Raw genomic sequence first — 24,548 nt, forward strand, 5'->3', positions numbered from 1 at the left:
ACATGTACCATAATGCACCTTGCTACAGCTATCAATTCTTGGCCATTCCCGTTCGTCAGTATTGGAACCACAATCCCCAGAAGCCCTAACGATCAGTGCTGCTTCCACCATCTCAGGGACCAGACAGGGAGGAGGCAGATTATCTTCAGGTGTGCTGCTCCAGGTGCTGCCAATTAGCCTGCCTCAGTAGGGGGCAGGGCTGTATTTAAGCAGCTGCCTGCAGGAGCTCAGTCTCTTGCATCAAGAGTCCTCCCAGCCCCTTTTTGCCTTGTGACTCGAATTTTGTATGCTGCTCCTGTAGCTGCATTTTCCTGCCTTGATCCAGTGCTCTTTCGGGGCTGCCTGCCTTGCAGCCTGCTACACTCTGCTGCCTACAGCCCTAGCCTTCTGGGCTCCCTGCCTCACAGCCCTGCTCCTTTGGGCTCCCTGCCTTGCAGCCTGCAACACTCCGCTGCCTACAGCCCTGGTCCTCTGGGCTCCCTGGCTTGCAGCCTGTTACACTCTGCTGCCCTCAGCTCTAGCCTTATGGGCTCCCTGCTGCACAGCCCTGGTCCTCTGGGCTCCCTGCCTTGCAGCCTGTTACACTCCGCTGCCTACAGCCATAGCCTTCTGGGCTCCCTGCCTCGCTGCCCTGCTCCTCTGGGCTCCCTGTTTTGCAGCCTGCAATCCTCCGCTGGCTACAGCCCGGGTACTCTGGGCTCCCTGCCTTGCAGCCTACTACACTCTTCTGCTTTCAGCCCTGACCCTCTGGTCTCCCTGCCTCGACGCCCTGTTCCTTTGGGTTCGCTCCTTGCTGCCCTACTCCTCTGGGTTCTCTGTCTGCCACCTACTACAGCTCTCAGTCCTGCTCCTCTGGACTATCTGCCTTGCAGCCTACTACAGTCCTCTGCAATCCACTACAGTTTTCTGCACCTTGTGCCATCCGTTACTGCAGCCCTGCTTCCTTGTTCGCAACCCCTTGTTCTTGATCCCTGTCCTTCTCTTCCTTGAGTCCTCTGTCCTCCCTTTTAGTTTACCCATTTCTATTGTACTGTTTTTTCCTACATTCCTTTCTCCTAGATTTCTCTTAGACTTCCTTTTCCCTGGTTATTTCTGTTCTTGTCTCTCTTGTGTCTTATGTTGATCCTTTGTACAGAGCTTGACTGTTGGTTTCCGGCAGGCAACCTCTGTCCCTTCCCTTGTCGTGTTTTCAGTGTTACAGACACCCACAGCTGTTGTTCCCAGCCATGAGCAGACAGAGTGGGCCCCTGTAATAGTAATCTGTGCAGAAGGCTGGAGTTTCCAAAGGTCAGTGGAACACTCTTTTCCATTTCTGCATACACCCCAAGAGGGAATCCAGTTTGTTTGTATCTTTGTATTTCCTGCCCTTTTCTGTTCACAACTACAGTTGCCTACTTTTCTTTCTTTTTGAGTTTCCTGCTGTGTGTGTACTTATCTGTCACCTTACATCAGCACAGCCACCCAAACCCTACCTGGGGGCCCTGTGCCAGTCTTCACAGAGTGCCATCCTTGACATTTTCAAACGCATGGTTTCACAGCCGTCACAACTAAATGAGGCTTTAAAAAACTTTAGTGTTTCCTTAGCTATTATAGCAACACCACCTCCCATTGCTCCCTCTCTGTTAACATTATAAATAATGTACCCAGATGGGACTGCTGTTTCGCAGGTGGGACCTATGGGGTCCTTCAGCCATGTTTCTGTCACACAGCATAAGTCAAGATTATTTTCCAGTATTAGTTCATTTATGTTGTGTGCATGTTTAACCAGTGAGCGTGTATTGAGCAAGCCCACTTTAAGGTTTATGTTCTGCTCGTTGGTTTTTGGCATCACCTCCTCATTAATCTGATTAGAGGCAGTGAGCTCTGTAACCCCAACTAGTGAGCCGCTTGCACTATTATCTATATTGACCATGATGCCACAATTAGCGCACAACAAGTATGAGATGAAAACAGTACCTTGAATGGGACGAAAGAGGGGTGGCAGAGCAGAGCACACCCGGAGTTAACCGGCCCATACGCGCCGGTGCTTACGCGCCTAACGTAGGAATAAAAGCACGCAGGAACTACAAGTTTGCTGGGACTTGTAGTTTTCGTGTGTTTCAACTACCTTGCAACACAGGAACAAGGTAAAATGCTCCCCTGGCCTCAAATCGAATCTAGCAGGTCCTTGCCTTGGTGTACACAAATTTAGCCAAGATACATTAAACAAATTTACAAATTTAAGCAATTAAAAACTTTAAAATCAAATTAATCCTAAAATGCTTAAAACACACAAGTGCTGCTGTATCAAAACGAAATGCTAACTAGCGTTACCGCGTGCCCTACTTACTTCAATTCCAAATCAAAGTAGGTGGAGTACGATGTGTAATATCTGCTGGATCCCTGAGTCCTGGGCACCCCTTAATTTGCTGTTCCGACCAGATGGGTCTCTTGCAATAGAATCACCTTGACACTGTGACGTTCACATTAGTTGATCTCCTTTCTAGTTGTACACGGATTGTTCAACCCCCTCACATTCCAACTTATAATGTTACACCCTGGCATGAGTTTCTATATTCAATTTTCAGCCTGGCTCTGAACCCGTGAGCCCTGTTTTCCACATTTTCCCAACAAAATACGACTGTTCACCCCCCATACCATACAGAGTTGAATCCATTGTTTTAAATACACTCCCAAGACCCCACAACCCCTCACCCACAGTTCCAAACACTAGCGCAACCCACTCCACTCCCACTCACACTGCCCAACCCTAACTAGCAGTGAAACACTCCAACCCTATTAACCACCTCCCCTGATTGAACAAACCAGGGCACCTGCCCGTGGGAACCAGACTCCATTACCTTACATGGCCACGCACTCCAAGACTGCTGTGGAAGGAGGAGGCCCAACCCTACAATTATAAGTAGCAACTGGCCCGTTTCATTACAGTATACCGTTGCCGTCATGCCTTGCTCGGGAGCTCCAGCACATATATGTATCGGGGGTTCTACAATCCCATTTGGACGAAGCACATTATCAGCCCGAGTTTCAGGCACAACACCCACAACCCCAGGTCCAATGTTCTAGGGGGTGCTAATAAGACTCTCTCCCCTCCTCGGGCTTAGGAAGAGACTCAACAAAAGCAATAACATCAGCTGGGCTCATGAAAAAGTATGTTTTGTTGTCGTGAATCACTCGTAGCTTGGACGGATATAAAATCGCATATTGCTGTCCACTCTCTCTCAACAGTCTCTTGGCAGCCTAAAAGGACAGTTGAGCCATTTGAACGGACGGTGTGAAATCCTGGTAAAAAGAAACTCTGGCGTCTTTGAATTGTAGCTCCCCCAGTTCACGAGCCCTACGTAGGATAGTATCACAATAGCGATAGTTTAGCAACCAGGCTATTACTGGGCGAGGATTCTGCCCATGTCTGCATCTGAGTTGAAATCCTTTGGGCCCTCTCTACTAGGAACTGGGGGAATAGTGGTCGATTTTTCAATATCTCCCTGACAAAGGCTTCCATAAACACCTCCATATTCTGTGTCAGGTCCGCCTCCGGGATTCCGACCACTCGAATGTTGTTAGGGCTGGATCCCAGAGCTGCTCTTCATTTCTGCCAATACCAGACTCAGCTCTGATGGTGGGTTAGCTGGCACCTCAGACCCATATCTCCCCAAGGCTGGAAGTGTTCCCGCTTCACTTTCACACGGCCTTGGGGTTGCCATTGTACCCTTGCTCAGCGCTAAACCTTCTTTTTGTTTAAATTGCAGGCGGTCTTGCTTTTTATTGCCTTTGGCCATCAGCTCCCGGCCCCCAGTGTGTGACAAACCTAGACCGGTCTCGCATATGGTCCCAGCCCTGCACACTGCCCACGCAGTAAACAGCCAGATGACTGGTATGCTGGTTGAGTAGTTGAAAACTGTTTTGTAGGAGATTAGCAGGAGGTTGTGTTGTCAGATATGAGCACCCACATGGCCGGGCGCAAGCAGTTCACAACTCAGTGTAATGTAAACAGCATCCCGTCCAGCCCAGCTACAGGCGCCGTCGTATCCACCCCAATGCATGACTGCAGGTTTGCTCCTCTTTTAAACACCAGGGGGTCTCGGACGGAGCCCACCCACCAATCCAGTACCAGCTATGGGCTCAACAGACACTCGCCACCCAGCAGAGCATTGTCAAAAGTCATACGTGTGAGGCCTGTTGTTCCTCCAGCAGCAAGAGCTGCCAAAAAAGGTCCAGGAGGCAGTCCACTGGCATGAGCAGGACCCAGTCTCCTATGCAGTACCCGCCCTCCCTGTTGCATTGCCTGTCACCCAGCCAGAATCACACGTCACCATATCTAACCAGGCCGGCAAGATGAGAGCAGCCCCACAGTCTGCTCTGGCAAGAAGTGTGGCGATTACTACACAAAGCACCACAACATTTGATTGTCCTCCATCCAAGGGTTGCCCAACACATCCGGGAGACAGCAATCTAGATCCGGAGGACAGGTGGGCCCACCTTCACTCACCGCTCCTTCCAACCGTTGTTGACTACACTACCACATAAGGGGCCGGTTCACCCAGCCTCATCTGACCGCCCCTGGCATCATTTTGCTTGTTCTCACCACCTCAGGTCCTCCGGTGACGCAGCCCCCTCTGACGCACCTCAGCCGCTGTGGTGGCTGCCTCCAGAAACTAATCCGAGGATCACCGATTCCCCAGCAGGTACGTCACCCCCGAACCGGAGTTGCAGTTCATCTGCCACACGGCTGCTCCTGCTAACACCTGTGTTCTGTGGAGGTAGCCAAACCTGCCCCGAGCCGCTACACAGCCCGAGCACAGCCGACCGCAGCCACTTCTTATTCTTCCCTTTGGCACACAGTAGATGTGGTGCGGAGCTCGGGGACCGAGCGCAGTCCCACTCCAAACGCCGATTCACAACAAAGCTGCAATCCTTTCATCCCAGAATTCAATAGCCAGCACATGAACCCCTCATGCAACTGATCAGCCAGTTGGAGCTCCCGGCAAAGGGCCAAAGAATAGCGTGGCCTCCTCCTCCTTACCAGCGATCTCAGAGCTCAAGAGAAAGCAGCCATTCTAGCCGCGGGCTCGCGAGCGCCCCCCGAGACACACATTTTAAGTAGAATGACTAATCTTAATAATTTTATGAAAATAAATGGGTTGACACAATTAAACTTACGAGCAGAGAAATGTAGCCTCTCATGTTCACAGAAAACACTAACTGTTAAAATTATGATTGCTGTGTCTGTGCAACGTTCAATGCCACCATTTTCATTTATGACGTGTTCATCACTATTGTTGTAAAGCCTGTCAGTGATTGGAGATGGCATTCAAATATGTTACTCCTGAGACAAAATGACCTCTACTTCTTATAACAGCCTTTCCTTCAAAATACACGTACTTACACAGTTGAAAATTAATGTTGGCCTCCTATTGGCCTTACCCTCATTTTAACTGTTTTTCCTTTACATGCTTTTAAGTGAGGCATGCTATATACATATGTCATTACTTCCCCATTTTTTTATCTTTCTATATCAGTTTCTGATATTTTCATATAGATACTAATTTACATTTGCAATTCCCGAGTACGCGCATATACATTGTAAGGCAAGCGTAGATTCCCCCCAAACAAACATTTGACTTTGGAATGAAATATTTCATTTGGAATGATTACACCACCTAAAAAAAAATCACACTTTAGATTAAATATGTCAATTTGCAAATAAAGGCCAGAACAATTATTTTTGTATTTTTTTTACTGCACCTCATAGCTGCGAACGTCCAATTCTTTGCTTGCACTTTACAATCACTGGCACCAATTGCAGCAGTGCCAGGCACTGCTCCCACATGTAGACCTTCAAGCACAATAAATAAATGACTCCATTGCATATCTATCCACAACTTGTTTCAAAAAGCACTTTCTCAGATATGTATGGAGTTCAGCACTGCAGAGTTTCCTTTTTCTTGTTAACAAGGACTCATCCTGGTGCTTGGTGTTGCTTATGCATTTGGTTCAGCATTTTCCATTATAAGCAAACACATGCCGTCAGGCCTGATCTATGGACCCCCAAAATGGGTTAAGACATACGGCTAGTTCGAACAAAGCCATATTCAGTGCTTGTGTCGCCTTTTGTCAGAAGCGTCTCCTAAATGTATTACTTGGTATTTTTTTTATTTGTAATTTTCAGGATCTTAGTATTATTGCGCAATCAAGATCAACTGCAGACTTAATTAAATGTGGTGGAAAACAACAGTGTTTTTAGTTTTTTTAGTTTTTTCCTGAATAAGCCTAGGCCAAATTATTCATCCGAATCCTGATACCTGAATTCTCACCATATTCGGAATCCGCAAAACGTCCGATTCGGGTAAACGAATTTGGGCATGCTTTACATAGAAGAAGCTTGCTGCAGTTCTTTTAGCTGGGAATCTTTCAGGTAGGGAGGAGGGGGGTGTCGACTGGTGTCTCTTGCTGTTTGAGAGGTGGAGCATTTTTTTCAACTGAGGGCTTTTTGGGCTTGTGCAATTAATACATTTACCGGAAGAGACAAAAAGAAGGAACATTTAAAAGGAAAGGAGGTTTTAGGTGTCTCTTGCTGTTTGAGATCTGGAATATTTAACTTTCTTTTTTTTCTAGGGTGTTTTGGGCTTTGAAACAAAACGTCATTTCATGTTGGGCATTTAATATTATATGATAGAATTTGGCAAAGGTGATTTTAGGCAGTGCTCAGTAGAATATCATTATATGTTTTAATTTTGACCGTTTAAAAGCAATCTGCATTTCACAGTCATGAAGGCTAGCCTTTGAGATTTATTTTAACAATTCACTTTCTCTGCCATGTACCTCAAAAATGTACTTTGCCAGAACAGATGCTGAGAATTCGGCAACTGTGCTTGGTGAAGAAATGCATGACTATTTGATGGCTATGACTAAATCTCTTTAATGTATCTCCAAACAGGTGCAGGCGAGGCAGGGGGTTCAGCAAGAATCACTGAAGATTTCAATGAACATTTTGACCCTGCTAGTTTATTACAGCCTCCCCCACTATACCCGGGAGACCAAAGGGTAGGAAATGTGATGCACGTTGATGGATTTTTGTGGGTAGGAAATGTGTTGGACTTAGATTGGTTTTTGGGGGTAGGAAATGTGATGCACTTAGATGGATTTTTGTGGGTAGGAAATGTGTTGCACTTAGATTGATTTTTGGGGGTAGGAAATGTGACACACTTGGTTGTATTTTTGGGGGAAAGAAATGATTTGCAATTAGATGGATTTTTGGGGGTGGGAAGTGTGGCGTACTTGGATGGATATTTGACGTTAGGAAATTAGTTGCACTTAGATGGATTTTGGGGGTAGGAAATGTGACACACTTGGATGGATTGTTGATGGCGGGAAGGGTGTTGCACCTAGATGGATTTTTAGGGGGTGGGGGTAGGAATGGTGTTGCACTCTTTCGTTAGCCTGTCCATTTATGCAGATGTCTATGATGCTGTCCTGTCCCCGGCACTCTGAGGATCATAGGGAGAACTGGCCATTGTACCTCAAAGTCCTTTGAGGAAAGACTGGTTATTTGCATTGCCTCTTCGGCACTTAAAGCTCTGTCAAGATAGCTTCCCTCTGCTCCCGGTTTTTGGTACTAGTGGTAATTTATGAATGCTAGCCTATGTTGCTAACTATTTATCGCGGCTGCAAGAATCGTCAGAGGATGGCACTACCTGAACAAACAGGTGCATCTAAAATAAATCTCCACCCGAGGTATGTATAGATGCACCGTGGACACTGGCCGCAGGCAGGGCTACCCGCAAACATCAGAATGCAGCACCGACTATGACAAATTCGGACTTGCTGGTCACATAATTGTTCTGCCTACTTACACCATACTACGCCTCAACTCCTCTGCCATTAGTATGCAGCGAAGACCTACAACAAATTCGGGCCAGCTGGACACATAAGAGTCTCTTGCACTCACACTTTCTCCTTACCTCTCTCTAAGTACATATTCACATTCCTGAACTCGTGGGATGCTTTTATCGGAGTCTGGCCAGCCCTCCTATAACATATAAAGGCCAAAGGCACACACACATTCTAATCCCACACTGTTATCTCTAATACTCTGGACTTTGGTTCCTGAGGGCGCCATATAAATGACAACTACAATACAATATAATACAATACAATATTTGCATTGGGACTGCTTGTTTAATCACGCGCTCACACAAAAGAAGTTGAATTTAATTTATTTGCCGCAAATATTGGGGGAGCAGAACATATTTGGGGGTGCTCATGGGCAGTGGGCATTAGTGGCAGGTTGATTGACTTTGTGATGCAACACACCATCTGCTTGAACTGAAGAGTGGAGGAGGAATTTGCACTGAGTCAAGCCCGTTTGAACGGTTGCATTCACACATAAAATAAGCAGTTGGATTTGTTTGGGGAATGGAATACATTTTTGGGGTGCTAGACAAAATATTAGATGGAGGGAGTGATAATCACAGGCAGTGGTCATTAGTAGCAGCTTGAATGGTTGTGTGACACAACACACCTCCTATTTGAGCACACTGATGTTAGGCAGAATTGCAGGCAGTACCCTCTGGGAGCACTACCCACAATTAGGACTACAGGTGTTAGCCAAACCAACCTTTGGAATAAGTCTGTACCACACAGTTTCTGGTAGCAAGCTGAGCAGCCAAGCTTATTTCAAGATTGAGGGGGTAATTCATAGAAATAAGCGCAGTCTGCGCCAGCCGCGTGCTCCAAAACCCATTTCAGCGCACAGCGTATTCATGGATTTCAACATCCATTACCAGCCGTGGTGCAGAGTGGCGCAGCGACCCTGCAACAGCGCCAGTTACGCCCCCAATCCCGCTCCATGCGCCATGAACAGTGCACAAATCCAGTACATGGCGCAAAGGCCAGTGGACCAGCATACAGCCCCCAACCATGAAAACGCGTGTAAAACTCCCTGCGCACGCCCCAGAATACAAATACCCGCTCGCGCCAGGTAAATTGCATCCAAAAAGCACCCCCCTGTGGCATGGTCTCCCTGTGGGGCATGCCCAGGGTGAATGGGGTGCCTAGGTGTATTTGGGGGTTAAGCAGGAAGTTTCACACGCGATAGGCCTTGTGCGAGTGGGTTACGTGTATTTGGGGGGTGCGCGTGTAGTTTCACATGCGATAGGCCTTGTGCGAGTGGGGTACGTGTATTTGGGGGGTGCGCGGGAAGTTTCACATGTGATAGGCCTTGTGCGAGCGGGATACGTGTATTTCGGGGGTACGCAGGAGGTTTCACATGTGATAGGCCTTGTGCGAGTGGGTTACATGTATTTCGGTGGTGCGCGGGATGTTTCACACGCGATAGGCCTTCTGCGAGCGGGGTACGTGTATTTCGGGGGTGCACGGGAGGTTTCACATGCGATAGGCGTTGTGCAAGCGGGATACGTGTATTTCGGGGGTGCGCAAGAAGTTTCACACGCGATAGGTCTTGTGCAAGTGGGGTACGTGTATTTCTGGGGTGTGCGGGAAGTTTCACACGCGATAGGCCTTGTGCGAGCAGGGTCCGTGTATTTCGGGGGTGCGTGGGAGGTTTCACACGCGATAGGCCTTGTGCAAGGGGGGTACGTGTATGTGGGGGGTGCGTGGGAAGTTTCACACGCGATAGTCCTTGTGTGAGCGGTGTACGTGTATTTCAGGGGTGCGCAGGAAGTTTCACACGTGATAGGCCTTGTGTGAGCGGGGTGCATGTATTTCGGGGTTGCGCGGGAAGTTTCACTTGCGATAGGCCCTGTGCGAGCGGGGTATGTGTATTCGGGTGTGCGCGGGAAGTACCACACACAAATTGGCATTGTGTGCCCTCCCGGGTGTGCGGTTACCCCTCCCCATGCCCTGCAGGCAGCCCACACCACAGGAGACTACCCTACAACCCTCCCCATGTCCTGCAGGCAGCCCCACCACAAGGGACTACCCTACAACCCTCACCATGCCTTCTCAGGCAGCCCACATGGCCCCATGCACTTGTGAGCACACTTGGGAGCCCCGACTCATGTCCCCCTGCACACCCACCCACCCAGCAGTGAGGGGAACCTGCCAGCAGGCCCCCACTCATGTCCCCCCACCCACTCACCCACCCAGCAGTGACGGACACCTGCCAGCAGGCCCTGACTCATGTCCCCCTGCACCCCCACCCACCCAGCAGTGAGGGGCACCTGCCAGCAGGCCCCCACTCATGTTCCCCCACCAACACGTCATCACGATCAACAATCATGGCCCTTATGGCCACCCAAATCCCACCCCACGCCACCCCAGTCCAAACACCGAACCAAGTATTCCATCCACCCCACATTGAAATCCCCATTACATGATACATCCCAAATGGCAAGTATGCACATAAATACATGTCCGTCACACACACACAATGGGTGCAAGTGAATGAGAGAACCCACATCGTGACATGCATGAAACCAATGAGAGAATACCACACATTGAAGTATGAAAAAAAAATGTATTAAACACAAAAGCAAGGGAATGAAATGAAATCACACAATGATGGAAATAATAAACAAAATGCTGCATGTTCCAAAAAAAAAAAAAAAATATGAAAGCAGAATCAAAATAAATTCAAATGCAAATGGGTCCAAAGTGCCCGTCCACCAAACCAAATCCAAAGAAAAAAAAATCTGAAAAATCCATTGCTCCTTGGTAAACACAAAAAAAATAATGAGAAAAGCAGTCTTCAACTATTTACAAAGTACAAATGCAGGGTCCATGGGCCCAACAGTTGAAAGGAAACCTAGAAAAATCCCTACCTAATAAAGAACTATCTACAAAAAGGTGGGGCATAGTCCAAGCGCCCCAAATGAAAGAAAAACATAAATGAAACCTAACACTAACTAACGATATACAATATATACTATATACAATGGCATCCCTACGAAACCTTGGGGCCAGGGCATCATCGAACTCCTGTTCTATGTCCTGGAGGCCGGCCTGTTCCATGGCCCCAAGGTTTCGCAGGGATAACGCCATGTCCACCTCCAACTCCCTGCAAATTGCCTTGAGGCACTCGGCTCGCCTCAGTGTCCTGCACATGGAGTTATCTGCCCTGACCATAGTGAGCCGTGCCTCTTCTGCCCGCCACCGCTCCGCATCTATGTGCTGGCCCAACCGCTGCTACACGGAAGACACTCCCATTCCGGGGTCCTCCTGCCCTGTGGCCGATGCCTGCCCCTCTGATGTTGATGGCCCCGAGCCATCATCACTCCCACCTTGAGCCTGCTGCTGCTGTGCCTGTGCCCTGCCTCTTAATGCCTGCACGTCCTCCTCCTGCTGGGGTGCAGTTTTTGGGGTGGGCACCCCTGCTGGACCTCCGACTCCCGACTGTGACAGGGATGTCCTCCACCAGCCTGGCTGCTGGGTCAGAGGCAGCTCCACAGGGTACTCAGGTGATACATGGGCCGGAAGATGGCACGGAGGACGACTGGCGCATAGGGGGTTCAGGTGAGGATGGGGTCGGAAGAAGGTCCAGCACACGGAGTAATCCAGCACTGGTGACCCATCCTACCTGGATGACTCTGTGCCATCTTCCTCCATCGGACCCTGGGGGCTCTCAGCTGCTCCTTCTGCTGCCGAGGAGTCCACCTCTGACCTCCGCCTCTTGGACCTACCCTCGGCAGCTGCGGCAACGGACGCGGCAGCAGACTCCTCACTCCCCGACGAGATGACAACATAAGAGGTGAGCCGGGCCTTGCGTCTCCGGCTGGCGGTGCGATCCCTGCCGCTTTGCTCCACAGCACTGTCTCCGTCCTCTTCATCAGTTGAGGCTGCGGACAGGGAGAGATAGAACACAGGCATCAGGGCACTGTACAATGGTCTGATACAAACATGACAGTTGTACATGAGTGGCAGTGTCAAACTTCAGACATGGCATCACACTCCCCAACACACATGTAATTTCAACTCACACACATGAGCAAATCAACAGGAATGTTGCACCAGGCAGCACCATCCATACACAAACAACAGCATGAGCAGCCGAAGGTGAGCCTGACGTCACATGCAACACGGTCAGTGCAGAACACATGCACACACGCCACCAGACATACATGCATCTGTACATCTCCACCACCTGTCGCAGTGATAACATCGCCCTCCATGTCACATCTGCCAATCAGCCTCCTACATGTCAGTGTCACATACATCAGTGGTGTATCACAGTTGCACACTTGTCAAATACACACACATGCAAATATACATAGTGCAGATTCATGCAGGTGGAAGCAGCATCCATGTGTGACACCACAACCATGCCACAGTACATACACAGAAATTCAAAAATGTGTGCACCCACACCTGCATTTGCCCAGCATGCTTACCGACACATTCACCATCGATGTGTCTCACACATGAGAGGACTCACATGCGACAGGCTCACGTCCCTGTACATACACATCCATACATGGCCCTACAAAGACATATGTGCAACCTGCACACTCCTGCCACACCTCAACATGCACAGCGTCCAATCAGTACGCATGTACACTTACCGCTTGACTGCAGACTGGTCTGCCTCTCAAGGACCTGGAGGTGGAGCATTGGGCGTATACGTTCCAGGACCCTCATCTGGCTGTTGGTTAGTGTTGAATGTCACAGACTACTGCCTCCCCCTCCACGTTGATGGCAGCCACAACGTCCATCCAGATCCTCTTCCGTCCTTCATAGTAGGCACGCGAACTTCCAAAGAGGGCATCATACTGCCCCAGGACTCGCTCCATCAGGATACCAACTTCACTGGCACTGAAACTGGTAGACCTCTGCCTCTCTGGCTGGGGGTTGCCAGTGGTGCCAGATGGTGTTGTGTCCGACATGGCAACCCCAGAGGCAGGTGTGGGTGGGCGACTGGGTCCTGGGGCTGAGCTGTGGAGTGATGGAATAGCAGTTGGGAGTCTTCTGTTCCAGCAGGGGTGGTCACAGCAGCTGCACCCCTACAGATGGCTGACGTGCAGGCACCAAACAGCAGGGCAGCAGGCAGGCAGCAGCAGATGGCAGGTGGGAGCGTGCTCGGGGCTCTGGGGGGCAGGAAAATGGCCTTCTGGGCAGGAGCATGGTCTTCCGTGTGTTGTTGTGTGGCCAGCTTGATACGGAGTGATTTGGCACGTGAAAAAACTGCACGTCAGCGTGTAATTCGAGGAAAGGCCCTTAGCATGTACAGGCGTTTCCCTCGTGACGGGTGCATAGTGATTCAGCACGTGAAAAAAATATACATACACGTGTGAATGCGCGTGATCCGAGGAAAGGGCCTAAGCGTGTCTGTGAAGTGATGCGCGTGGGCATTTCCCTCAGCACGGGTTAAAGGTGAGTGGGGCCAGCAGTTCGCTGTACGTGCCTTTCGTGGAGACCGACGTGTGTGTTGCTACTTCATGTTTCGCGCGCCATCACAACTTCACAGCGGATCAAGGACGTATCTCTTCTTTTGGCGGGGGTATTGGCTATGCGTGTTTTTCATGATCATGCTAGTCTGACGGTGAGTCGCGCACGCTATTTTTCCCACTGCGGGTGCCCCTGTGTATCGCATACCCGTTTTCGAGGTCATAGTAGCCTGCGTGTTCCACGTGTATGTGTTTTTCGTGTCCCTGGGTGCCACCGCATACTGCGCAAAGTTAATTCCACACACATGGGCTACCGGGGGTTGCATGCACGGTTTTACTGCAGTTTTGGGGTGCCTGAGCGTTACGTTACCTGTCAATTTATCACCGGCGTCACATACAGCCTTGCAGGTGCAGGGGTGCTGTTAACATCTTGTATCCCACCCCCTTCACCCCAATTGCCCAGGACAATTGTCGTGTACACCTCCCATGGGCACTACTCCATCTGTGCTGGCACTACTCCATCTGTGCCATGGCTGGGAGGCCACGAAAGGTGAGGGGCGCCTCAGCTGGGCGTCCTCCACGTGGTGGGTGTGGTCAGGGACGTGGCCAGGGTGACCAACGAGTAGGGGCACTCCAGGGTGTCCAGGGTGACTGCAGAGGAGGAAGAGACAGGGGTGCACCAGCTCGGCACAATGTTGTGCCACGTGTTGGTGCAGTCATGCCACCAACCCATGCGGCTCCAGGAGATGCAGTACTTGCATCTGGCACTGGCGCCCATGTGACCCAGCAGTCCGTTTCATCGACTGCCACTCGCCCAAGGGTAGTGGTAGCTGCAGGTGCAGCTGTGGACACCACCACCCAGGCTCAGGTTCTGCCAGCGCAGGCTGCGTTGGCACTTGAAGAGTCCATGGAAGATTTCCAGGTGATCAGGAGGCACACCGTAGGTGCACGCAGGGCTGCCCTGACCGAGGCACGTGTCCCTGGGGCAGTAATGTCATCTGCTGCCCCGACCAGCCGGGTGTTGGCGAGTGCAGGGGCAGATGCAGCCGACACCACCCCGGTTGTGAGTCTACCAACCAGGACAGTCCCGGTCAATGACCCTGGCACGGTGGATGTTGCTGCGTGGGGTCCATTCCAGGGCACCCAGCAGCCACTGATGCAAGTCAGGGGTTCACTCCATGTTCCACCTGCCACTCCCTTGGCTCATTCCACCAGAGTCACTGCCCATACTGATCAGGGCGGCATTTGCCAGCCAGGGTCCGGACCAGCGTCCAAGAGGAGGAAGGTTGCACCAGCAGTAGAGGCTGGGACCACAGACACAGCTACAGCACGTCGAGGAAGAAGCCTTTCTGCAAGCAGGAATTGGACTTCCTCGTGGACTACGTGCGGGAACACAACCATGACATGCTATTGGGGCCGAATTGTCAAACTACGGCTGCCCATCGTAATGCCCACTTGAAGCAAGTTGCGGATCATGTGAGTGCATTCGGCCATGAGGTGCGCACAGAGCAAGAGTGCAAAAAGCGTTGGAATGACCTCAAACGCAGCACTTAGGCAAAGCGTGCCTCTAATTACAACATGACTCTGTTCACTGGCGGTGGAGACCTCACTCCGCACGAGGCACTCGTTGCAGAGTTCATACCAACAGAATTGGTTGAAGGAGTGGGAGAGATGCCAGACTTTGATGCCCCATCCAGTGAGTGTTGTTGCTTGTTGGTCGAAGACATGTGTGTTTTGCTTGTGTGATGTGTTGTGCTTGACTGCCACAGCATGTCATGTGTAACTGGTTCTCATGTGCAAGTAATGCAATGCTTCTATGATATGTGCATGCTGTGCAGGATAGTGGACATGTAGAGCAGACAGGGACTGTCCTCACCACCACACTTGCACCCTAATCACATGCTAGTCACCCAGCTGCCCCTACAGTCCATGTTCCAGCTCAATGGCCCTTCTGCATGTAGCCTGGGGTGTGTTTCCTCTCAGCACTGGGACTGTCGTGCATGTGTTGTCTGCATGCATGCGGGTACTCCACGTAGGCATGCTCCCTTGCCCCTCCACCAACCCTGCGCCCCAATTTCAACATTGCACAGGTGTGCATCATGTTGGCGTACTGCAATGGCCTGTTCAAGACTCCTGTGTACATACAAACTTCCACCAGCCAACCTGCCAGACACATGCAGTGGTGTACATCCTATGCACTTCATGCAGGTTATCTCACTTGGACTGTGCAGATGGCAGATGCTCCGCTGGGACATGAGTTCCCATTCATGCTCCATGTGTATTCCATGCATGCCCCTATGTGTACTTGACTGGATGATCATTGTAGTACGTGTCCAGGGTGACCTACATTTCTTTGCTTTTGATCATCCATTCCATGCCCATTCTGGCTCAGTCCTGCACCACACACATGTTTAGGGTGTCACAGGCTGTGCAGGGCACAGGCCTCCCCCCCGTTTCGGGCCCACTGACTCTGTTCAACTGGTGTAGGGGCTTCTGCACACATGTCTGTACTACTGAGGGGCCATCATATGTCCTGCTTTCTGTCCCATCATCATCTGCTGTGTTGTCCGTTGACTCAGATGATGCAATTGATGCTAGCCAGCACTGTCTGCCAATGCACAGTTATCTGGTCGCCCTTTCGCTGCCATGCAATGCATCCCTAAATTTTCACTTAGTGGGGGGTGTTCGCTTGTAGCCATGCAACACATTGCATGCACATTGCACATGATGCCTGGACTTGCCCTTGCACTGCCTTCAAGTCAATTGATACACATCATGATGTACTTGTTCATGTATATATTGGATAACGTACACATGTCCTGTACTGCATCAACCCACTTCTGAGCCATGTTTAAAAATTGTTGACAAGGTAGGCGCTCTGTTGCCAGTCAAGTTTTCCTGAGCAATGTTACACCGTTCTACATGCCTAGTCCCTGATGCTATGTCAAAGTGACCTTGCATGCATGTCAGGTTCACATTTGTGTGTGATGTGTGCTTCATGTGTTGTCAGTCTGTGTGATGTCTATGTATGTGTGTGTGTTATGTGCTTCTGACATGTGTACTAATGTACATTTTCTACAATTTCCAGATAATGATGCAATGGAGCCAGAGGATGGTGTTGTCATGTCAGACACAGGTTTGCTATCACACCAGCAACCCGGCACAAGTGGGGCTCATGGGGTGGTAGACCACGAAAACCCACATGTGTTACAGACCATCTTGTCTGTGGCTGGCAATGAGTCAAGCCTGGACTATCACTCTGATGACAATGTCGAGTTGGATGTGCATCTGGTCCATTCATCTGGGGCGAGTGATTCTGATGTGGATGCTCCTCTGTCCGCGATACCTGCACTGAGGGGCCAGCCGGTGGTGGGACCTCTGCCTGTGGTGGATCGAGACACAGGGTCACCCTCCACAACAGTCGCTGATGTGTTTGGGACATCACGTCGACGGGGGAATGTAGTCCTGCAGCCGCGGGTGGTGCCAACCCGACGAGGACGGCCAGTCCTTGGGACCCGCAGGTGTCAAGCCCAGCAAGGCGGTGGGCACGCGCCACCGAGGTATACTGAGTGGGAGCAAGACATGACTGCCAATTCAGAACGCTAGGGGGCAACAATTGAAAACATCGCTGGGAGCATGGAGCATGTGGCCCAATCTGTGCTCCCCCCTGCTAGGCAGATGCTTCTCCAGCAGCGGGAGGCACAGTCCACAGCCCTCTCGCTCAGGCTGGGCATGGTGGCCTCAGACAGGGCACGCCAGGCTGAAATGTTGTCTTTGCGTCAAGCAATTGCTGCTCACGCAGAGGCACACATTGAGGCCCTGAGGGCTGAGTATGAATCCCTCAGATCCACTCTGGGTGTCCTCTTGATGTCCCAGAGGAAGCGGTCAGATGAGAGGTTTGTGCAGCTTGAGCGTACCATCTTGGCTGAGCTACGTGCTTGTCGGGAGGTGCATCAATTGTCCAGCCAGGCCACGCAGGAAGAAATCCATGTTACACGTGCTACCTTGCAAGAGGAAGCACGCGTATCACAAGGGGTTCTGTATGCTGACCTACATGTCATCGCCAGGTTCACCCATCCAGCAGACTTGCTGCCGACGAGGGGCAAGCTGCGCCTAGGCATGGCCAGGCTACTGTTCCACGTCTACCTTTTCAGGAAGAGGCTGACTCGGATGACGAGATATCTCCCACACAGGTCGGGCTATGCAGGCGTTGAGCCCATGGAGGTTTTTTTTTGTTTGACTCAACATCATCGCATGTGGGTGTTGAGCTGCACCCTGTACCTCCCCCCTCCTGGGTGCCTCCCCCTCCCTCCCCGGGTTGTATGTGGCCATTTTTGATTTTTCATTTTAGTTTAGTTAGTTAACATTGTTTTTGATAATTAGTTTAATTAGGTAATGTAGGTTTTTTATAGTTAGTTTAATTAGGTAATATAGTTTAAAATTGCTTGTCTATTGTGCATTCATGTGACGGTGTGGTGCTTTGTGGCTTTTGAAAGCATTCACTGTCTGCTCCAGCTGGGCCCTTCAAGCTTGTCTCATGTATGTGTTTGCAGCTTGGGGTCCTGACTCACATAGGCCACTCCTGCTTCCATTGTCCACGGGCTTGCAAGGATGGTTCGGTGTTACAGTCATTTACACAAGGGCTTTGGACTGTCATATCTGTGGCCTGTCTGCTGCTGTACTACTTGTGTTAACACCCCTTGTGAGGATTGTGGGGGTTTTATCCATGGCATGTCTGCATTAGATTTGGGTGGGTTCATGATTTATGTGTCCATTAATTGATATACATTGTGCTGTATGTTTATTTTCTTTCCTGTACATGTGCTTGATGCACTTCATGCTGTACAGTGGCCGGCACCTTTTGCCAGTCAAAGTCACACTGATGGTGGGAGGACTTCTGATGTAGGTGTCTGACATGGCCCAGTCACAACCAGCATGAAGAGACACACACAGGGAACTTTCCTGCGTTAATTATGTTTTGTGCCCTTTCTGCAGGAGAATGAGCCTCCAGACCACCTTTGCCAGCAGACGTGGGCCATTGTACGACATACAGCTGGCCACGTTCGGTGGGGCAAACATGCACATGTGTGCGCAAGCAGTGCCACAGGGCTTGTGCTCAGACCTCCAACAGAAGCAGATGTGTTTCCAGGAGCTCTAGGCAAGGTGAGCAGCACAAGGGGGGCACACCGCAGCCAAGCTTCCACCAGGCCACTTGCACATGCATGCTAAGTGGTGCCACTGATGGGGAGCTTGGACAGATATTTTTGTTGAAGCGCACAATACAGCTAAGATGCGTTGGCAAGTTGCTTACCAAGTTGTCAGGGGCACACGCAGGGGCTGTCGCACATATCCTCCGGTCCACCCTGCTCCATAGAAGCAGAGTCATTAGTGCAGTAGCGTTCCCACTCCATTGTAAGATGTGTGCTGGGTCTCTAAATTTGGAAAGACCAGTAAAGTCAATTTCACTTTACATTCTCTGGAAAACAGTAGTTTATCACAGAGAAGGTATTTAAACCTTTGGGAAGTCTAAAGAGACATCCCTGTGTCACTGCAATGAGGGTGCTGTGTAACACACATGAGAAGATAATGCCTATGGAGTTATCTTAAAACTCCATAACCAAAAGAAATAAACACAGAAAACAGACAGAATTAAAAAGTACAGAGTCCCAAGGTTCAGCAAAAGAGCTGGGGGTCTCTAAGGTAGGGAGGAATTAGCACATTTTGAGAATTCTCCCTAACAACTGAGCAACAGGATGGAGAAGAAATTTGTGCTGGACTACCGTGTTGGAGCAGGCACTCCCACACACAAAACAAGAAATTGAATTGTTTTGAGCAACCGAACAAAAATGTGAGGGTGCTCAAAAATTTCTGAGGGTGGTGGTGATCACAGGCAGTGGGCATTAATGACAGGTTGATTGGCTATATGTCACAGCACACCACCTGCTTGAGCTGTAGGGTGGAGGAGGTATTTGTGCTGGGCCAGCTTGTATGAACGGGCACACTCATGCACAGAACAAGCAGTTTAATTATTTTTGTGAACAGCAACAAATTTGGGGGTGCTGTAATAATTGTTCATAGTAGTGGTGATTATAGGTGGTGGTCATTAATGGCAGATTGATTGGATGTGTGACACAACACACCACCTGCTTAAGCACACTCAGCAGCAAGACAGAGGAGTACTTTGTACTGGGCCAGCTCATTTGAGTCGGCGCGCTTACACAAGAAACAAGCAGCTGAGTTGGTTTGGGAAACAGAAACATTTTGGGGGTGCTGGGAAGGTATTTGGGAGTGGTGGTGATCACATACATGGGCATTAGTTGCTGGTTGGTTGGCTGTGTGATGCAACACACACCTTCTAGAGAGCAGTAGGATTCAAAAAGAACTTGATTTAACACAAATTAACATTTCAATACTTTCAGGAGTTGAGCTGAGGTCAGGTGCAAGAGCAGACAGCACTGCCAATGCCTGTGGTGTTTGCGGTAAAAAGCAACACCAAATAAAATGCCTTCAGAAAAAGCCGCCAAATAGGCACAGTGGCAATGTTGCATGGTTCACTGCTGAAACAGTTGCTGCGAAATTGATGGGAATGCACAGATCTGGGTGTTAGAATAGTGCAACATTGATCAATAACTTCAAGTTGTAAAGCCACAACTCCTGACACAAGTACTGCAAACATTCAAAGCCCAGTTGTGGGGATGGCCACCAGTCCTTCCAATGTCATATCTGGCTTAGCTGTTTCTGCCACGTCAGTGCAGGCAGTTCAAACCCAGACCTCCCTCAGATCAAAGACTGGCACAAGTGGGGATGCATCCCATTCTCTCTTGTTGCAACATGCCACTGTTCATGACCAAGGTTTGCATGGGTCACTTGGGGAGCTAGCTGAAGAGACTGCCACTGAATCTGTGGCAGAAAAAGTATATGTTCTTGAGTGGCTGAGGGGGAATTTGCAGCTCTCAGTAGTTGGTCAGGGGCAGCAGAGCCATGCCCAACTGCAAATGTTAGAGATCAGGAGGTTTCTCTGCCCAGCACTCCCACCACTTCTTCCACTCCTTTGAACTCTAACCTCGATGATGACAATGGTGGTGTGGATGATGACTCGTAAGAGACCATCAGGAGAGGTTTTTGCAGCTATGTATCCTGATAATAAGACCCATCCCAGCAGCTTCGAAAAGGAAGGTTGGAGGAATAAACACTGCCCGAAATAGCACCTACTACTACCACAACCACTGCATCGGTACAGAGGGCAGAAATACCAACACAAAGAACTTACTCTGGGTACACTCTAAAGTCAATACCTTAGAGATCCTGAGGTGGAAGTGGTGTATGCCATGTTTCATCGACTTCTGCCTATGCTTGACAGCCAATGACACCTATTGTGTATCCACAGTGCATATGTACAGTGTGGAAATTCCGTGTACAGGATCAAGAGAAGCATACTGCCACCTGCACTCAGGGCAGACATGTTTTGTCCCATGGGAAGGCAGGGATCTATATGGCCATGTCATCATCACTTGGCTGTGTGAAGCCCCACCAGGCACAAAGCGGGACCACCATATCACAAAGCATAACACCAGGAGCTCGCAAAAACTCAGCAGAATGCTGGTACTGACCCACACAGTGAATCCCGAACTAAGGGGTGTGTCAGTCCTGCAGCAAAGTAGTGCGTCTGCCAGTGCCATCAGCAGCAGCCAAAAACAGACTATTGTTAGGGGGACAGTGTCTTGCACCAGCCCAGCCATAGTGAGTCATTTTAAATATCTGTGTAACCATATATGTGTACAGCTGCTCCTTGATAAATTGGTGATTATGCTGGTAGTAGTATTTTCATTCACCTTTTTTTAATACAAAGGTTTCAAAGAGGTGATGGCAAGTGCTGATGCCCACTGGCAAATATCTAGCTCCACTTACTTTTCACACAGGGTTGATCCTGCATTGGGTGATGCAGTAGTTCTTGCGGTGAGAAAAGCCTTGGACAGGTCAGAGCGGGAAAGTTCACTTCACTATGAAAATGTGGGCAAGCGGGCAAAGCACTGATTACATAGCTGTTACAGCACATCGGGTCACATTCCCCCTCCAGTGGTGGGCAAGGGATGCCATCAAAGCAGCTGCATGCTGCACACAAACAGACCACTCTGTGTAGGCATGGCCTTGATGGTAGGAGCAACACAGATGCAGACATCTGGGAAAAAGTGGAGCAGATGTTGGAAGAGTGGCTAACACTCCGGCAAATGGCATTGGGCTTAGTGGCAGCAGACAATGTCTCCAATCTCTTTGCTACACTAAGTGTGGGGAACACAATGCATGTGCCATGCTTTGTACATGTTCTCTACCTTGTAGTGACATTGTTTTGTCAACGATTGCTGCTCAATTCACTATATGGTTGCTGTTTGATTTGATTTATTGAGCATTTGTTAGCTGCCTATACAACAAAATTGTGTTTCCAGGCCCCACAAGGCAAAGTGGGAAGGGAACAGGGGAGTAAATAATATTGCCAGAAGAGAACAGTGAACATACATTTGTGGTTCTTCTAGCCCTTGTGACATTTGGATATACAGTGCAGTAAAATGAAGTGCAGGAGATAGGGGAAGAGGGTGGGGAGCAAGGTATGGGCAAGTGCTGGTCAGAGCCTGGCAGGGAAGTGCAGAGGAGAGCTAGAGGAGGAGGCCGCTGGAAAGGACAAAGGCAGAAGAATCTCAAGGGTGGGATGCACAGCAGCCAATAGGGGGCCCGCAATGGCTGTGCTGGGCGGAGGAGGGGAGGGGCCTGGAACCTGTGAGATTCATGAAGATCCAGGCCACCGGTCTCAGTGGCAGTGGGGTGATTAGCAGGGAAGGGAATCTGAGAAACAGGTAGAGAAAAGTAGAGTTTTGAGAAGTTTCCAGAACTGACGGAGGTCCTGCTCAAGAGGGGAAGGGAGGTTGTTCCAAAGAGAAGCACGAGCTGAAGAGAGAACCATGTCACCCATTCTCTTCTTGGAAAAGTGTTTGACAAGCAGAGAGTTGGAGTTCGAGGAGCAGATGGCTCTAGCTGGGCAATATTTATGGAGAGATGCTTGGAGATAGTTTGGTCCAGGCCCCAGAGAGCCTTGTGGATGATGCAGAGGGTATTGAAATTGATCCTTGCAGCGACCAGGAACCAGTGGAGAGACCTTAAGGCTTGCGAGATACGACCCCTGGGCTTGAGGCCAAGGAAAATTCTTGCAGCCCTATTCTGGATTAGCTGAAGGGGGAGTAGGGAGGAAAGGGGGCGATTGAGGCTGTGTCACACAAGGTCATGTGAGGGGTCACAAATGAGAGGCAGACAAACAATTGTAATGTTTTCAATGTCAGCATCTTTATTAAACAAACAGGGTTGGATGGAAACAGTTCTGTCCCTATCCTAAAGATAATTTCCCTACCTAGAAACTAAAAATAAAGATCAGTCTGTGTCTTGTCATCAGACATATGAACTGTTCTTGTGCCCAAAACATACTACTCTGACCCTCGCACTAAAATGAACACAAAAAAGTGCAAGGAAACTTATCTGGCTTATATTTGCCAAAAAGTGTTCACAACAAAGGGGAATAGACAAATCCAACAAAAACAGTATTTTCCAAGGAGGCAATCGATTGATCCAGAGGGTGATTTCCCTTCCCATGAATTATGTGAAGTATGTTAGAAAAAATGTCCTTTTGAAATAATAACATGTCAAGGATTGCAAAGAGTCTCTTTCAAATGATATCCTTCTAAAGAAGGCACATGTGTCTCTTTCAAATAAAAGTTCCTTAAGAACGCTAAGGGTGCCACTCCCAAAGAACAACTCCTTAAAGATATTAAAAGTGTCTCTTTTAAATAATAGCTCCTTTAAGGCGGCAAAAATGGATGTCAATGAAAAAAACAAATGTAAAAACGACCGCATCTTTTGGTTGTTGTAAAAAAAAGCAGGGGGAGACCCACTGCCCCTCCTATCCCCCACCTTAACTATTTCCCTTACTCCACCCCTATATTTCCTAAAAATGTCCCCAAAATTGGAAAAATAATCGCAAAAAAGATGCAGTCATTTTTTCATTTGCTTTTTTTCTCACAATTATTTATATGGATACCAGCAAAAGATCACTCAAATTTGTTAAAACAGTGAGAAAGTTAGTTGCCAGTTGTTGAATTGGTGGAATATGTCACCTGAGGAAGGTGGCTGAATTTTTGAAGTTGTTGGCAAGGTGGAGCTCAACTCCACTTACGCAAGAGTGGAAGCTTTAAAAACAGTAACACGTCGCCTTAACCAGAAATTTCAAAACTGGATAAGGCGTTATAGAGTGCCAAGGTATATCAAGGCCAACTGAGATCTCCTAGCAGACATCACTAAGAAGAAGACGGATGTGAGAAAGATACAGTGGATATTGAATAACAAAGAGAAAATTCAAGCTAAATATCAATGCTCCTGCGTCACTAAGGGGAATTGGGATAGTTGTTTCACTGCCAAATTTAGTGGTAAACAATAAGTTATTGAGAGCATTCTGCCTCAAGACACAGAGGTGAAGTGGTCCCATATATTTGAGACAGATGAAATAAAGGACCTGATAAGTAAATGAAAAAAAATTTAGGTCATGTGGACCAGACGGTATAACAAACGTATCACTGAAAATTAATTCAGACGTGTGGGCAGACATTTTAGCAAGTCTGTTTACTCAAGTAGTCAGTACTGGTGTTGTGCCTGCTTCTTGGAATCACTCCATCACAGTTCCCATCTTTAAAAAAGGCACAAGAAACAAACCCTCTAGTTATCGGCCCATTTCCCTGATAGATGGTTCCTTCATAATTCTACGTACCATAATATTGAAGGGCTTAATTACTTGGGCAGAACGCATTAATTGCTTCAGCCTACTTCAGACGGGGTGTTAAGGGGAATGGGTTCGATAGAGAGTAGTTTGGCACTCGCCTTCTTTATGTCCTTAGTGGGGGAAGAGTACGGATAGAGAGCTGTTTATGGCTGTTTTAAATCTTTCCTCCACGTTTGACAACGTAAATCTTTCCTGTTTATGGAATGAGCTAGTAGAATGGTGGATAGATCTGGGATTGCTTAGAATATTACAACTTTTTTACTCTAACAATGAGGCAAGGGTTCGATATAGCAACAAGGGTACGATCAACTAATTCAGATTCCAGTTGTAACTTTGAATGTAGCGGTACACAGTATAGTTCTGACAGCTGCTCAAGTTCATTGTAATTTGGT

Source organism: Ambystoma mexicanum, chromosome 12 (genome assembly GCF_040938575.1).
Source record: "Ambystoma mexicanum isolate Mex_15411 chromosome 12, UKY_AmexF1_1, whole genome shotgun sequence".
Taxonomy (NCBI): Eukaryota; Metazoa; Chordata; class Amphibia; order Caudata; family Ambystomatidae; genus Ambystoma; species Ambystoma mexicanum.